This window comes from Urocitellus parryii, chromosome 1 (assembly GCF_045843805.1).
Source record: "Urocitellus parryii isolate mUroPar1 chromosome 1, mUroPar1.hap1, whole genome shotgun sequence".
Lineage (NCBI taxonomy): Eukaryota > Metazoa > Chordata > Mammalia > Rodentia > Sciuridae > Urocitellus > Urocitellus parryii.
The window spans coordinates 144,925,288-144,943,159 of NC_135531.1; the positions used below are offsets into that span (position 1 = coordinate 144,925,288).

General features: G+C 34.2%; 1 protein-coding gene and 1 pseudogene across 4 annotated transcripts in view; one reads left to right on the forward strand and one right to left on the reverse strand.

Moving 5' to 3' along the window:
• Positions 1 to 17,872, reverse strand: part of Clint1 (clathrin interactor 1) — a 61,675-nt gene that overhangs the window by 31,328 nt on the left and 12,475 nt on the right. The gene's annotated exons all lie outside the window — the stretch shown is intronic.
• Positions 13,130 to 13,773, forward strand: LOC113182392 (SAP domain-containing ribonucleoprotein pseudogene; annotated as a pseudogene).

The following is a 17,872-nucleotide window of genomic DNA, read 5'->3' on the forward strand; positions in this document are numbered from 1 at the left end:
TATTTAATTAGACTGAAAACAATCTAATAATCATTATAAAGCACAAATGCGTCCTCCTCAAATTGCTCTAGGTTTACTCAGTATTTTTAGCTTTGTCTTTGCTTAGTCATGAAAATGAGTGACAAGACGAGGTAGGTTTTCTTCTGACCTGAAGATCAATGATGATTAATATCACTCTGAAAATGTAACAGTACCTACTGCTGAGTAGTTTAGTGATACAAACAGTTAATAATAACAAAACTTAAAGGTCTCTGATGACAGGCCAAAAAGAAAAAGCAAAGGGAAAGAGGAAATAACCAAAGCAAAAAATACAGGAAGCTGCTCATGTTGTGAAGATTTTACTGAAAAGCAATTCTGAGTCACTGCTTTTTATGTGGATAAAATTCAAAATCATGTGTGTGCAACTTTTCACTGTTTCTACTCGCACTTCCCTGTTTGTTCCTCAAGCACCCTAACAATTAGTAGGACACAACTAAGATTTCCCAAGGAAAGGATAACCAATACCAACCAATAGCTCACCAACTGCTGAAAGGTACCATTCTCAAGCTCTGCACCAGCTTCTAAAACTGTGAGTACAGCCACATTCAATCAGTCAAGGGCTGAGTATCTTGTTTTCATTTGGCCTTCCCCATCCTCTTTTTATTTGACCACTTGATATTGATAAAATATTGAGCTATTTTACTTGATAAATTTGGATCCAGGTTTTAGAGGCAGAACTAGTGGAAAGCAAAAGCATTTAAAATGGGGCTTTTATAGTCAATGCTTCTTCTGATCTGCATTAAGAAAAATCAGTAAAATGATTAATGAAAAAAAACTGTAAGTCCTTATTACTGTTATTTTCTTTGTCTTACAAATTCAGGTATATGCTTTCTAAAACAAAACTATATACCAAAAGAAAAAGTGGAGCATAAATGTAATCTGATGTTATTAACAGATGAATAAGGAAATAAATAGGATAATGCAGCAATATTTTTCCAAGTTTGTCTCTTATTTTTTGAAAAATGGCGTCAAATGGGTCTACATATTTCATTTGGTTTCTTCTTTTTGTTTTAAGCTTATTATAAAGACTTTACTCACTGTAAAGTCAGGAAATATTTTGAGAGCTTTAAATGTGTTTTGTCATATGAAGACTCAGCCACTCAGAGAAAGATACAAATAACTTAGTTCCAAGCAAGGGTTTCAAATAATGGTATTTTGTTTCCCTAAAACTTTCCCATATTTTCCAAATTTCTTCCCATGAGCAACACACTGTAACCAAAAGAAAACTATTATATGTTAATTAAAAACAAATCCAATACTGTATCTCAGTAAGCTATAACTATTTGTAGGGAAGTAAAAAATGTTGGTAAGATGATATGAATATTATTTGTATTTCAAATAACTTTTATCAGGCTTTTTAAAGTGCAGCAAAGTAGTGACTCAAATATCTCTACATGTATTAAAATATGTATATCAACTGGTACATGTGTAAAAGCCACAAGGAATAATTTAAGTATTTACCTTTGGAATTAACAAGATTTTAAAAACACTATTAGGAAATAATAATTCTTGCATCAAAATCTATGTATCTAAAAGTCAACTGTTAACTTTTATTTCCAAAAAAGTCCATTTTTTTTCTTATTTGGTACTGGGGATTGAACCCAGGGATTTTACCACTGAATTACATCCCCAGACCCTGGGACCTTTTTTATTTTGAGACAGGGTCTTGCTAAGTTGTTGAGGATGGCCTCAAATTTGAGATCCTCCTGCCTCAGACTCCAAGTTGCTGGGATTACAGGAGTGTACCAACCATGCCCAGCTTAAAAAAACATTTTAATAATGAAGATACATAAAACAATTACACTCCCTGTTAAGTATCAATCTTTAAAAAAAAATTTAAATCATAAAACACCCATGAAATGAACACTGAAGGTTTTTTCAGGTAACAAGTCATTTATGCTGGGAATTTTTGTTTGTTTTTTAGTGTTTTTAGCCATAGTACTAGGGAAATAGTAAGAAGAATTCTAAAAACTTGATAATGGATCTGGTGTCTTATGACCTTTTTTTTTGTTTTTGTTTACATCAGGGGATGGCCTTCACCACATTATCCTTATTTATAAACAACACTTTATAGGTTCAATATTCATATTTTAAAATATGTTCAATCTCATTACAGCTCTGTGAACAATAACAAATTTACTGTCAACAACCAAGAAGTCTACTCTTAAATACAACAATTATGTAACTTTCACCATTGGAAAATTTGCAGTGCTACATAAATGACATGGCAAGGTAGAAAAACTATTAATTCACTTAGCTGGATATTTGCCAACCATTTATTTATTTATATCTCTTTCCACATTTTTATTGGTGTATTACAGTTGTACATAATGAGGGAATTTGTTGTTATATATTTGCACATGCACACAATATAATTTGGCCAGTATCTCTACCTAGCACTTCCCCTTGGCCCCCATTCCCTGGTGCCTTTCTTCTACTGATCTCCCGGCCTCTGCATCTGCACCTGTTTTCCTCTCTAACTTTCACATATGAGAGAAAACATTCGGCTCTTGATCTTCTGAGTTTAACTTACTTCACTTAACATAATGTTCTCAAGTTCCATCATTTTCCTGCAAATGACATAATTTCATTTTTCTTTCTGGCTAAATAAAACTCCATTATGTATATATCCCACACTTTCTTTATTCATTCATATGTTGATTGAACCAAGGCTGATTCCATACTTTGGCTATTGTGGAACTGTGATGCTATAAACATGGGTATACATGTATCACTGCAGTATGAGATGACTTTAATTCTTCAAGATTGGGGAGCAGTGCAGCTGGATCACAGGGTGATTCCATGCCTAGTCTTTTGAGAAATCTCCATACTGATTTCCATAGTAATTATATTAATTTACTTCTCACCAACAGTGAAAAAGTGTTCGTTTTTCCCCACATCTTCTCCAGCATTTATTATTATGGGTGTTCTTTTCTTCTTCTTCTTTTTAGTTGTAGATAGCACAATACTTTGTTTATTTTTATGTGGTGCTGAGATCAAACCCAGTGCCTCTCAAGTGCTAGGCAAGTGCCCTACCACTGAGCTACAACCGTAGCCCCTATTGTGTATATTCTTGATGACTGCCATTCTGTCGGGTGTGAGATGAAACCTCAGTGTAGTTATTTCTACTTCCCTGTTAATGACATTGAATATTTTTCATATATTTTTTCATCATTTGTATCTTTCTTTTGAAAATTGTCAGTTTAATTCATTTGCCCATTTATTAACTAGGTTATTTGATTTTTTGATGTTAAATCTTTTGAGTTCTTTCTATATTCTGGATATTAACCTGCTGTCAGAAGAGTAGGCAGCAAAGAATTTCTCCCATTTTGTAGGTTTTCTCTTCACATTCCTAATTGTTTCCTTTGCTATACAAAAGCTTTTTGATTTGTTGCTATCCCATTTATTAACTCTTGACATAATTTTGTAAGTTTTAGAGTTCCTACTGAGAAAGTTGTTGCCTGTGCAACATGTAATGACTCTATATTTTCATCTAGGAGTCGCATAGTTTCTGTTTAACACTCATTGAAAAAATCATTTCTTGGTTTGAAAATAAAACACAAAGCAATGAATAATGTCTTCACAAAAGCAACAACACAGTTCAACAGAAGAATTAATTTTACTACAGCGAATATTATCATATTTGATTATATAGTACCATATTTATAAAATAGCTAAAGTGCTAAACAAGAAATCTGCTACTGTTCTGTGTATAGCACTGGAAGAAAACAAATAGTGAAAGTACAGAAAGAAATGCAACAATTCGACAGAATGAATCAGACATAACTTTCCTATGTTTAAATATGAATATACAACCAGTATAACCCCACATCATGTTCAACCACAAGAATGGGACATTATATTCCATTTATGTATAATATATCAAAAAACATTCTACTGTCATGTATAACTAAAAAGAACAAATAAAAATTTTTAAAGAAAAAAAAAAAAAAGAAATGCAACAAATCTAACTCTGGCAGCTTTCTCTATAATACTGCCCCTATCCTAATTAAGAAAAAGTGAGGAGAGGGAAAATATATTTAATAGCAGTTTTTTAGTGGAGAAGTTAAATCAACTCATTCAGAATTCCACAACTAGTAAGCAACAGTAGAAGTTAGAACTTTGTTAGTTATTTGTAAAGCTCATTTGTTATTATGCCATAACACCTGAAAAATCTGAATATTACTGGAAATAATTAGTAGGCTTTTATAGTCTACTAATTTATATACAAGACAACAACATCAAATGCAACATCATGAACTGTGGTACTAAAAGAACTAAATGTTGAATAAAAGTTCAAAAAAATACATTGTCAGTCATAGAAATTACATTTTCTTTGGTTTTTAGAGAATATCAAATACAAACCATACAACTGAAAGAAAAAATCCTTATTCTTCACTCCTATGCATGCACTCCAGAAAGCATGGTAAATATCAGTTTGAGAAGGAAAAACTGAAATCAGAGACATAAGAAAACTGAGGATCTCTTAGCAATTCTTCCGCAATAACTAGATTTCAGAGAGAGTAATCTGCTTATTTAAAAACAAAAAATGTACTTCAATCCAATGGTATCATATCTTTTTGGGTGTTCATGTGCATATTATTTACGATTTCAATTACTTACACAAAAGACCATGCTAGATTATATACACCTTCTGTTTTCCTCTTTCCAAGAGCAAAACTACAATTCTAAATAATGAAATATGAAACCTTTTGTTTTTAAAAATAGCCATCGAGAATTGGCTCTGAAATATACTTCATCCTTCAGAGATCTCAGTTAAAAAAAGAATAGAACAAATAAATAAAAAAGCAACTTCCTGCCAGGTTTTGAGGAAGAAGTCCTTTAAAAAAATCTTCTACTTTCAGAATAATTCTGGATATTCAAAGAAAGATCAAGTAAAAACTGTTTTCCAACTGAATTACCAATAGTTTGTTTTGTTCTGACCCAGGGTGGCCTTTAATTTCAGTGTTTATCATGGAGGCAGGAAACAGAACTACAGATTGTTTTTGGAAGAGAGGAGGTACTGGGGATTGAACCAAAGGTGCTTTACCTTTTATTTTTTATTTTGAGATGGGGGTCTCACTAAATTGCCAGGCTGTCTTTGAATGTTCAATCCTCTTGTCTCAGCCTCCCACATTACTGGGATTAGAGGTGTGCACCTCCAAACTCAACACAGCATACCGATTTTTAATCACTCTTGACACTTTCCTACTACTGAACACAGTTAACTAATATGGTTTAATATTCTTGTAATCTTAATTCAAAGTTTTAGACTATATTTGTACTACTTACAGATAAACCAGAAATACAAATTCTACAAAAGTATTTTATATGAAAGTATTTTCTTACTTTTCAGTTTCATGGGAGGATGGAAGGAAGAGTAAATAAAACTGAATAATATTCTGCAAGCAGAAAAAAAAATAAAGTTATATGAACCCCTAACATTCTTGAAAGATTAACTGAATATCCTGTGTTTCTCCAAAATTATGAGAATGGAAATGTTTACACAAACTCCAGATACTCCCAGAATCAATAAAATGTTAACGTATCCCATGTATATTATATATTTCCTCCCTACAAGTAACTGATTATTTAGAGTCAGCAAAGTTTAATTTCTCAGGCAAAAACTTGCATGGCAAGATACTTTTTAAAAATTGATTGATTTATAGATTTGATTGCATCATCATTCCAAACTACTGCCACACTTGTTGGGTTCCTCTTTTAATAGATTAAAGCATTTGTTTTCTGTGTATTGTTATTAAAATGACTCTGCTACCACATTTAGAACTAGAGGTTGGCTTTCTCTGAGCTCTTCCCTCACCCCAAACAGAAGTAAGTCACCATGCTCCAGAACTAAAAACAAAGCTGAGAGGAGGATGCCAGTGACTGGCTTGGCTAAATGACTTGTTTGAACATCAGATTTGGGTCATAACAAAATAATGAATTATTTTTTGTTGAAAATCTCCTAGATTTTTTTTTTTTTTTTTTGGTGGTGGTACTGGGGATTTAACCTCATGCATGCTAGGAAAATGCTCTACCACTGAGCTACATCCTCAGTCCTTTTAACGTTTTATTATGACACAGGGTCTCACTAAGTTGCCCAGGCTGATATTGAACATAGAATCCTCCTGCCTCAGTCTCCTGAGTTAGCCGGGATTAAGGGTATGTACTACGATGACTGGCCAGACTTGTTTTACAGAGTTAAAACTTTAAACAAAAAAGTCTAACCAAGGACCTATTACATTTAGAAAGAATCATTACATAGTAAAAAATGTAATACAAATGAAATTTAATCTGAAGACTCTTATTATTAGCTGACATTAACTGATTGATACCACAGAGTACTTTATCTTTTAATCTCTAAAATATCCATTATAGATTATAAGTATTACAAATAGTCTTTATCTAAATATTTCAAGCTTAAAAAGAAAATCAGCATTCTAAGGTTTGGGGATATAGCTCAGTGGGTAGAGTGCACAAGGCCTTGGGTTCAATCCCAGCACCACCAAAAAATAAAAATTAAAAAAAATCAGCATTCTAAAATTTGACTTCAATCCCAATTCCAATCTGTGCAGTAAAGAAGTAATTGTTTCTTTACTCATTTAAGAGTTTACTTAACATCCTAGGGAAAACTTCCAGTATGGATTCATTATCAGTTTGGATAGGTCAAAACTAACCAACTCACATTTAAAATTTCTAGATTCATAATACCTGATATATTCATTACTGAGCATAAAGCTGTCAATGTTTTTTTTTAAAAAAATCAGAAAATTATTATTTTATGGCTTATATAAAATCCAAGGTTAGAAAAGATTAAATGAATAAGTGTTGAAGAAGTCAACATTCCAAATTTTGTTTCAAATGGTAAGCAGTACCAGACTAATGAGAATGTATATATAAATTGATCACTCACTGAAAAAATATAAAGTATAGAAGTAGAAACTAATTCATTTTGTAGAAAGGTCATTAAATGTTTACAGTCCAATATAAAGTCTTGGGAAACACTAAAAACCACATACAATTGTTTCAATACCTCAAAAAAAAACCAGGAATTGATCCAAAACAAAAATACATAAACCAGGATAGTAGTGGAATTTCTTATCTTTATAGTCTATTTCAACTTTCCAAAAGGTACCAACTTCTTGATAACCATTAAGGGCAACTTGAATCAACAAATTTTCAAGAAAATAGTTTAGTAAGTTATTTAACAGATGTACAAGGAAAACTACATGAATGAGATTAGCCAAGAAAAACATCCTGATGTCCACAACTAAATTATGACCTATGGGAGGAAGAAACTATAAAACTATTTCCCTTTTCTTACAACTTTGGTGGTTAGCAATCCCAAATAAAACAACCCATTTGATAGCAGCTCATTTTCAGACTATTCCAACATGAATATTTCAGGAACTATTCTGACGTACAAGGCCACAATAAAGGAAGATATTGAACATTTAAGCATTTTTAAAAATTGCTTCATGTTTTAAGGCTATATTGTGCACAAGCAAAATAATACTTATATTAATGGATCAATAAGTTTCTGAGATTATTAGGGCCTGAGTCTTTGTCTTCAGCATACACTAATTCTTGTTTGATTCATGTGGATAAATCAACAACTATGTGCCTTGGTTTCTTCATCTGAAAGTTCCTTATATATTACTGTTATGGAGATTAAGCATGTGTAAAGAATTCAGAATAGTTTTCTGATATAATTTTTTGATTGAGTAACTTCAACCTAAATATGGCCCCCTATGATTAGATTGGCATAATACATATTAGTTACCCATATCTCAATCACCATGCAGAACTTGTCATGGTAACTAGCCATTTATTTGACACAGTACAGATTAATGAAATCAAGATTTCTGGGACAGAATTATACCATAAAGACGGAAAAAACTTTCTTGATTAAGAAATAGCCTAAGAGCTGACAATGAGTATCACTAAAGGTAGACAAGAATTTATTCACACAAGTCCTGCCACTGAACAATTGCTATCTCACTGACACCAGAAGTTCATACTACTTAATAATTTGGTGAACCACCAACCATGAGCCAGGGTATTATTTTATATTAAGCAACAATTTCTTAAATTACTAAAACATGAAGGTCAATTATCTAATATGAAATGTATATTTAGCAAGGCACACATGCCTGAAATCCCAGCAACTTGAGAGGCTGAGGCAAAAGAATAAGTATAAAGCCCTCGACAATTGGCAAGACCCTATATCAAAATTAAAAAATAAAAAGATCTGGGGATATACCTTTATCATCATATTTGCATGTGTGTGTTTATTTTTATTTTGGGAATATCAAAAGCAGCTGAGGGCCTGAGAGTGTAGCCTAGTGATAGAGCATGTGCTTAGCATTCATGAGACCCTGGGTTTAATTCCCAGCACAGAGGGAAAAAAAATAGTAGTAGAAATTCTGAGCTTTCAAAGGACTAAAAATGCAATCACAGGACTTAATCCATGAGGTTTCTAGCTGAATAAAGGGTTTTAGAAGGACCATGACATTTAGTTTCTGTACCATTTTTCCTCTTCAAAAACACAAAACTTTATACTAGGAAACATATCTGGACATTTATGTTTATGTGGAAGCCCTTTTACTCTCCTTGAGGCTGCTGCTATTGTGACTTGGGCAGGCTAACTAACAAAAAAGCTGCCTCATAGCACTAAGGAGTTACTGTTTTCCAGAGAAGCACTTTGACAACAAATGGGAGATGGTTTGCCTTATGGCTGGCAAAAGGAAAAATTTTTTAAGGTTAAGGGAAGTAGGATGAAAAGTAGCTTCCCAAAAAGTGGCAACAATGGTACTTGGAACAAAGTAGCAACAGAACAGGCAGAAAAGACAACACTAAAAAGTTCCTTTCTACTGCCACAGAAAAAGCTTAGGGCTGGGGTTGTGGCTCACTGATAGAGTGCTTGCCTTGCATGTGTGAGGTACTGAGTTTGATCCTCAGCAGCACATACACAGTCAATCAATCAATCAATCAATCAATCAATCAAGATTTTGTGTCCATCTACAATTAACAATTTTTTTTAAAAAAAGAGCTCTTAAAAGCAAAATCATAAATACTTATAAATATGAAAACAGCTGGATTAGGATGGTAATAATTAAAGTACATTTGTTTACATTTTTAATTTATTATGATTTATTTAATTGTGCTGGAGATCAACCCAGGGGTACTTATATGTATAGATATAAATTTTATTTTTTTAGTTATAGGTGGACACAATAGCTTTATTTTATTTTTACATGGTGCTGAGGATTGAACCGAGGGCCTCACATGTGCCAGGCAAGCACTCCACCACTGAGCCACAGCCACAGCCTCCCAAGGGTACTTTTATTACTGAGCATGTTACATCCTCAGCCCTTTAAAAAATTTTTTAAGTTGCCCAGGATTAACATCAACTCTATCCTCCTGCCTCAGTCTCCCAAATAGTTGGGTTTACAGGTAAGTGCCACCAAACCTGGCCTACAATATTTTTTATTTATACAATGAAAAAATTTGGCCATAGCTGGGGTGATTTAATTCTGGGGATTGCCTCTAACACCTCCTAGCTCAGCAGTCTGGGTTCTCTTGGTTCCCTGCCTCCATATGTAAGGTTTTAAAGTTGCTCTTTTCTCACTGGGTACGTGCAGAACACTACTGCTTCAACAGGAATTCCAGTCAGCAACCAAAACAATTTTTCTCTTTTCAACTCTTTTTCCTTCAACATGTTTCTCAGTAACTTTCAAGATTTTCATTTTTATTTTCCTTTAGAGCAGTAGTCTAACTGGTGTTTTCTGAAAAATATTAGGTAGGGAGTGATAACAGATGCAAGGAAAGGGTTCCATGGGGGAGGTTTGGGCAATGCTATTTAAACAAGGACAACTTTACTACTGCAGCACCACCCCTCAGAGACTTTCCTACTTTTAACGGTGTGTCATGAGTCTCCAAGAGGAGACTGTATCATACATTTCCAAAAGTTCTGAGACAACATAATGTTTTTCCTAGAACACCCTGCTAAGTGTCCCAAGAAACCCACTTTGGCATACAGTATTCTTAAAAAGTGATATTTTCTTTAAATTATCAAATATATTGTTAATTTATACTTTTGATCTTACCATTCATGTTTTAGTATCTGTTCTTATTTTCTACCTCATAGTTGCTATTCCTTTGGTCTTTTATTTTTATATTTCTAAACTTTTCTTAGGCAGCTGTCAGACTTTTAATGTGCTTTAAATCTTACGTATTTAGCATATTTTAAAAATCTCTTGATACCTCTTCATTGCTGATCTTAGGTTTCCTGCCTTGCTTATTTTACGTATTGATCTTGTTTTTAATTGATATGTGTATATATTGGGTAATAAGTCATAGTATTTAGCATATCCATCACTGGCATACAATTATTATTTCTTTGTGGTGAGAATATTTAAACCCTCTCTTCTAACTACTTTGAAATATTCAAATACTGTTAACTAACCATTGCTACCCTACCATATATATAATTATTTCTTCTAACTATAATTTTGCTACCATTGACCAACATATGAGTAAGATAACATGGCATATGTCTTTCTGTGCCTGATTCAGCTCCAAGTTCATCTGTGTTGCCATAAATGACAGGATTTTGTTCCGACAGTTTATATGTACCACATTTTTGTTATTCATCTACTGAAGAACACTTGTAAAGGCCGATTCCTTATTTTGGATACAGTGAACAATGCTGCAATAAACATGAGAGGGCAGATATTGCTCTGATATACTGATTTCATTTTCTTTGGATATGCACTTAGAAGTTTAATTGCCGATCATATAATAGTTCTACTTTTATTTTTTGAGGAATCTCTTATATTATTGTCTATAACAGCTGGACTAATTTACTTTCTTATGTGTGAAAGTTCACCCTTTTCCATATCCACACCAGCATCTGTTATTTGTCTTTTGGGTAACAACCATTCTAGCTGGGGCATATTTATATCCATCAGTCTTGCCTGTTTTGAATCTCATCTGTTTTACTATTTTTGTACCTTGTTTTTACATTGAATTCCAAAAAATGCATTTAAATTTTACTCTAATCCCTTCAAAATTTTCATCTATTTTTACCTTTTGTTTTCCTACTCCTTATCTGATAATCTCATGCCATGTTTTCTTTTGCTAAGCTTTCTTTTTTCCTTCATATTTTGCTGATTTTATATTTTATACTTCATAGTTGAACAAACAGGACAAAGAGCTCAAGCAAAGAGGTAGAGTTTACTCTCAGACCAACAGCTCCTTCTTTGGAACACCACATGAAGAAGTTACCATTTTCACACGGGACAATTTCACAACTACATATTATGTATGCAAGATATGCAAAAGAATTGGCTTTATTGAGTCCCAAGAGTAAAAATATAATTATTCTTAAAATCTGAGCTGTTTTTTACAATAAAATTTATTTTCTATGTATTACTTGAGAAGGAACAACAAGATGGTAGTTTTACTACTTTTCATCCTGAAAAATGATCTCAGGGGCTAGGCAGGCTGATGTTTGGAGTTATCTTTGGAGGCCTTTTCCCTCAGTGTCTACTGCCCATTAGTACCCCAATCATGTTAATTCCGTATTAAAAATAGAGGTGCTAACCACTAATCTGATTCTTAGAAAAGCCACGTTAACAATCTATTTCTGATGTGTGTCTGTTCCTTCTCCAACTCATCACCATATTCATCTTTAAGGTAGTTATTGCTGGGTGGGTTAGCACACCACAGACTCATTAGTACCTTTCTTCAAACATCTTCCTTCTCTTCTATCAGTGGATAGTGCTGATTACTTCTCTCCCTTTTTCCCCATCCAGGATTCAGTCTTTAAGATCTTTTCAATTCTATTTCCCAAGTAACTCTCAAATACATCTGTCCACTTTGCCCTACCCACACTGACACTACCTTAGTCTAGGGCCACACCATTTTTCATGTGGGCCAAGAGTCTTGGCCCAGTCTAACTATAACTAGTCTTTATGCTTCTATTTATAATTTCCTCTAAGGCTAGAGCTAAAGAGAACTCTTGCTTAATTACAAATCCTATCCCCCCCCCTTTTTTTTTTTTAATTTTGGTTGTAGATGGACACAATATCTTCAGGCCAAGTTCCCTAACATGACATAAAAGGTTCTTTATGTGATACCAGTTTACTTCTTCAGTCCCATCACTGTGTCATTCTCACTGATAGGCCTTTGGTACAGGCTATTTTTTCTAAGTCCTCTGCCCACCAATAATTGCTGCCCAGCTAAATCATCTTTATCAGCAGGTTTTAGCCTAAGCATCACTACTGCCAAGCAACCTTCTTTTAACTCCCCAAATTCCCGGGGGGTTCTGTCTATATGTTCTTTGTTTACTTTCCTGTCCCCAACCCCCTCTCAGACTGAAAATACTTAAAAGGACACAAAATCCAGTATCTTCCTCAAAGATCCTCAATACCTGAAACAGGCTTGGTTATAGTAAATGTTCAAAAAATCTTTATCAGCTGAACGAAAAGAACTAGAATTCTTAAAAAGCTCTATGCAAAGGTCCTAAGTGAACTGGTGATCTGGCCTCAAGCTCTCTAGCCTTTTCTCTCGTTTCTCCTGTTTCATTTCCTTTATGAGAGTTACACCGAATACAAATTACTAGCTGATTAACATGACTACATTACCAACATGCCCTTTCTTTTTACCTCAGTGACTGTGTACTCCTGAAATCCCCATCAATGCTTTCAGTTAAAATCAAAATTTGTTTTTAAAAAAGATGCAAAAATGAAGCCTTTTGAGATTTTTGCCAAGTCATAATCTCCCCTTCCTATGGTCAAATAGCTCTTGTGTATTACAGTCAGTTATGTATAATGGCTATTTATGAATTTGTCTTAATTCCTTTAATATATTGTAAGCTTTACAAAGCAGGTAAAAGGAGGGGTATGAAATAGCAAAAGAGATTATAGAGTTAGTAAGCTGAAACTTGCTGAACTTAAATAAGAATTTCACTCCTTTCTTGGTCATGTTATGAAGATCAAGGGAATGAAGCAGGTTCACTTCAAGAGGCTCCAGGCATGTCCTAAAGAACATTTAAATGGGAAGGTAAATGAAGTCACACTGGGAGATGAAACAGGAAGAACCAAAGCCCAAAGAACTGCCTGTCAAAGAGGAAGAATCCCCTAAAACAACTGTTGAGGTGACAGCAGAGAAGGTGGTGATAAAATTACAGTGAAATACCATAGATGGTGAAAATGCAGAAAAGGACTGAACAATTCAATGCACCCATGAGCTAAGAAAGTAAGAAAGCTTTTTCTTTTTTTTTTAAATTATAATTTTACTAGTTCTAATCAGTTATACATGACAGCAGAAAGCTCTTTGCTTCATTGTAAACAAATGGAGCACATTTTTTCACTTCTCTGGTTGTACATAAAGTAGTCACACCATTTGTGCAAAAAAACAAAAAGAAAAGAAAGAAAAAGTAAGAAATCTGCTCAGACAGCTAAGTTTGAGATTTGTTTGTTTTCAACCAAAGATCTGTCATCTGACTCCAAATCTATGGTTAGCTTAGATAAGCTGAAGGAAAGAGGAGAAAAGACTTGGTTTGAGTGTCTCTTCAATTTCTAGGTCTGAAGATGATGAGGAACTGAAAAAAGAGTAAAAAGTAGTTTGGGATTATCAAAACTTCAACTGCAACTGGAACCATGGAGGGATACAGAGATGAAGAAGAGGAAAACAGTAGAGTACTTTGGGACTGCCTTAAATTCTTGATGCTTTCTGTTCTCTCATGGTTTACACTTCTGATTCTTCTTCAAATGTATAACCATGTGTCTATATCCTGCCTTGCAAAGAGGAAGCATCTATCCCAGGTATATTACGAACTTCAGCAGCAATTTGACTGTTGCTGTTTCAACTTTAAAGTTGTTGTGTTTTTTATTTTTAATTGTTTTTCTTCTTATTTATTTATTTAAAATGAGGAGAGTTAGTCCTTATTATTTGTGGTCTCCATACTTGCAAACTTGCCTGTACACTGAATTGTATTTGTAATCCCCAAATTAATATTCACAGTAATTTCCTGATCATTCATGGACATGTACAGAACAGCAAAATTTCTGAGTCATCCATCACACATTCCTAGCTGAGGTCAAATAAGGTGACACTCGCCCTGTTTTAGTTCTCATTCTATAAACATGTATTCTTTCTATGGTCTAGTTAGTGACACATTTTTCATATTTTTGGGCTTCTCAGTGATTTTGCTATTTAAAACAGTCCACAAATTGGGCACAGTGGTATACAACTATAATCCCAGCTATTCAGGAGGCTTAGGCAGGACTGCAATCTTGGGCTGGACTGGGCAACTTAGATGCTATCTCAAAATAAAAAAAAAAATTTTTAAGGGTTAAGATATAGCTCAGTGATAGAGTGCCACTGGAGACCACAGTACTGTGCAAGGGAGATCAGCCTGCAAGTGTAGTACTGAAGTGCTAGTTAGTATTCCTAAATTCATGAAGGTTATGATGTGCCTTATAGAGAAAGTATGTGCATTGGATAGCTTTTTTTTTTTTTAAGGTACAAATTATAGTGCTAATGGCAGTGAGTTCAACAATAAATCATAAAATATATAATAAATAAGGTATCTTTAAATAAAAACACACAAAAAAAGTAGTGTACTGATCGGAATAAAGGTGATGCTGTGTCAAAAAGGTTATAAAACCTGACCCTATATTTTCTCCTAAGAACAATGGTTCAGCCTGTATTCAGTATAGACTTTACAAAAACTCTCTCTCTCTCTCAAATAATAAGAATTGACTGTACTGTATTATATAGAGTACTGCTTCCTTCTCAGTGTCTAACTAGGAATGCCTCACATAAAAGAAGTACTTAAGGTTCAATCGCCAGAAACATAAAGAGAAGGTAAAAAATGACTTAAAAGTGAATATACAGGGCTGGGGTTGTGGCCCAGTGGTAGAGCACTTGCCTAGAATGTATGAGGCACTGGGTTTGATCCTCTGCACCACATAAAAATAAATAAGAAAAATTATGTCCGACCACAACTAAAAAAAAAAAAATTTAAGTGAGTGTACAAGGCAGGCGTGGTAGAGCCCGCCTGTAATCCCAGCAGCAAGGGAGGCCAAGGCAGGAAGATGGCAAGTTCAAAGCCAACCTCAGCTAAGCAACTCAGTGAGACCCTGTCTCTAAATAAAATACAAAATAGGGCTGAGGATGTGGCTCCCCATGGTTTTGTGCTCCCAAGTTCAATCCCTAGTACCAAAAAAAGAAAGAAAGAAAGAGAGACAGTATACAAATAAAATATCTAGTATCTTGGAATAGGGGGAATGGAAGGAAGGAAGCTGAGACCAAGAGGGGACTAAAATAAATACTGTTTACCCATCAAGTACATATAGAGAATTAATAAATTATCATCTTCAGGGGGGAAAATTTAAAAGGCTATCATGGAAAAATGCTTCAATTTCAGGTCATCTGGGTGCAAGGCTGTAAAGATTTCTTAATCTGCTCTGTCATGTGATATCTCACGAACCTTTAGAAGAGATTTTAAAAAGTTAAAATCTTTGGCATAAGACTTCTATGTCCCACAGAAACATTTGAAGACCTAAATATAAACTCTAAAGATATATATATGTGTGTGTGTATTTCAAAAACATTAACATTAAAACTACTTCTACTCATGCTCAGCATCAAACAGAGAGTTGACAGCGATCACTGATTTCATTTTTTTTGGGGGGGTGGGGGGTACTGGGGATTGAACCCATGGAAGCTTTTACCACTGAACTGTATAATTTTGAGACAGTGTCTCACTAAATTGCCAGGTTGGCCTTGAACTGGCAATCCTCTTGCCTCATCCTCCTTAGTTGTGCCACCTTCCAGCAAGGATTTCACTTCTACAGATGCAGGAATTATTCTTTTATGAAAGCAACTCTCACTTTGCAAAGAACCTTGTGAACTGAAACTCATATATACTGGAAGCATGTCCATCCTTTATACAATCTATTACCATCAAAAAGCTTTACAAAGCCAAGATCACCTGTGTAGTAGTAACTCTTAGGTGTTCCCTTCCAAATGAGTAAAATACACAGCAGTCTACTTTATAACATAGTTGTATATGTTGTTATTGGCTTTTAACACATAAAGCTTGGGCTAGGCATTATCCTAAACCACTTCAAGTAATTCAGATAATCCTTTGACAACTCTTAAGAGGCAGGTACTGCTTTTATTCCCATTTTACAGATGAGCAAAGTGAAGCACAAGGAGGTTAAATATCTTAAGATTACACAACCATTAAATGATATGCTCATGACTTGACCTCAGAGATGATGTTTCTAATTATTATTTTATTCTCATGATTTCATTTCTCCTTCTACTCTTATTCTCTATCCTGACCCATTATCCAATTCAGCACCAAGGAAAAGCTACATTAAGTGGGATCATTTCACTCCTTTGCTTATCAAAATTCCTGACCAGCTTCTTATGAAAAAATCCCTGTCAACGGCTTACAAATCCCTGAAACTACCTTTGCTCATCCCCTGGAAAACTTTACACTTTACTTTTCATTCTTAATGTAGATGCTACAAGCTCAGGAGGGGGCCTCTGGCCACTCTACTTAATAGCAAGTTCACCATTTCCTACTTTAGCCTCTTTTCTTCACAATACTTACAGAATGTATCATTACTTTATTACTTATTCTATTTATCTCTCTTCATCAAATCTTACTTACAGTTGTATTTCAAGAACCTACAATAGTTCTGGATGACCAATAAATAGTCATTAAATTAACAAGTGAAGCTATACTGTGGCTTCCCTTATTCCTAGTTACAACATTCTGATTTCTTGGAAAATATGGGCATCTGACCTGAGAGCAGAGTTTTAATCAGAGTTTTCTTATCAGAGACTATACAAGCCTTAAGAATATAATTTAAAGCCAAGAGATGTGTCTCTGTCATACAGTGCTTGCCTACCACACGTGAGTCCTTGAGTTTGATCCCCAGCATCACATACACACACACACACACACACACACACACACACGTACACACAAAAGAATATACTTTCAACTCATTCATTACATGGACTAGTATCATAATCATCATATATTCTAAAAACTCATATTTGAGAAATGTTCTCAGTCTAAAACAAATGTCATTGATGGCCAGGTACAGTGGCACCTGCCTGTAATCCCAGGTACTTGGGATGCTGAGGCATCAGGAGAATGAAAAATTTGAGGCCAGCCTGAGGAACTTAGTGAGACCTTGTCTCAAAATAAAAACAAAAAGGGCTGGGAGCTGTCTCATTGAAGAGGGCCCCTGCATTCAATTCCCAGTACCACAAAAATAACCACACACACACACACACACACAAAAAAAAAAAAAAAAAAAAAAAAAGAAAGAAAGAAAGAAAGAAAAGAAAAAGAAAAAACAGAAAGAAATGTCAACTATGTATTTATTTTCAAATTACCCTTTTTAAGCCTCAAGATGGGTAATGGGATATTACCTATATTAAATTCATAACCAATACTGTAATCAACAGCAAGTTTCTCAAACTTTTCTTAATGTTCAAATTAAGGCAGTGCATTTATTTAAAACTGTATAGTTTTTTTGGGGGGGGGCTTTTTTGGTTTGTTTTAATTACTACAAAAATGCTACTCTCAACATATGACCATTTTTTTTCCCAACTGAAGTCAAAAGACTTCATATTCCAAATGAATTATATATTTGGTTTGGAGGTAAAGCCCATGTCATATATTATAAGATTATGTACAGATAAATTAGTCCTTAATACTACTTTACAAAATTTCACAAACACAAATATCTTATACTTCTGTTTGCTAAATAAAGTGCCAACATCCAGTATTCTA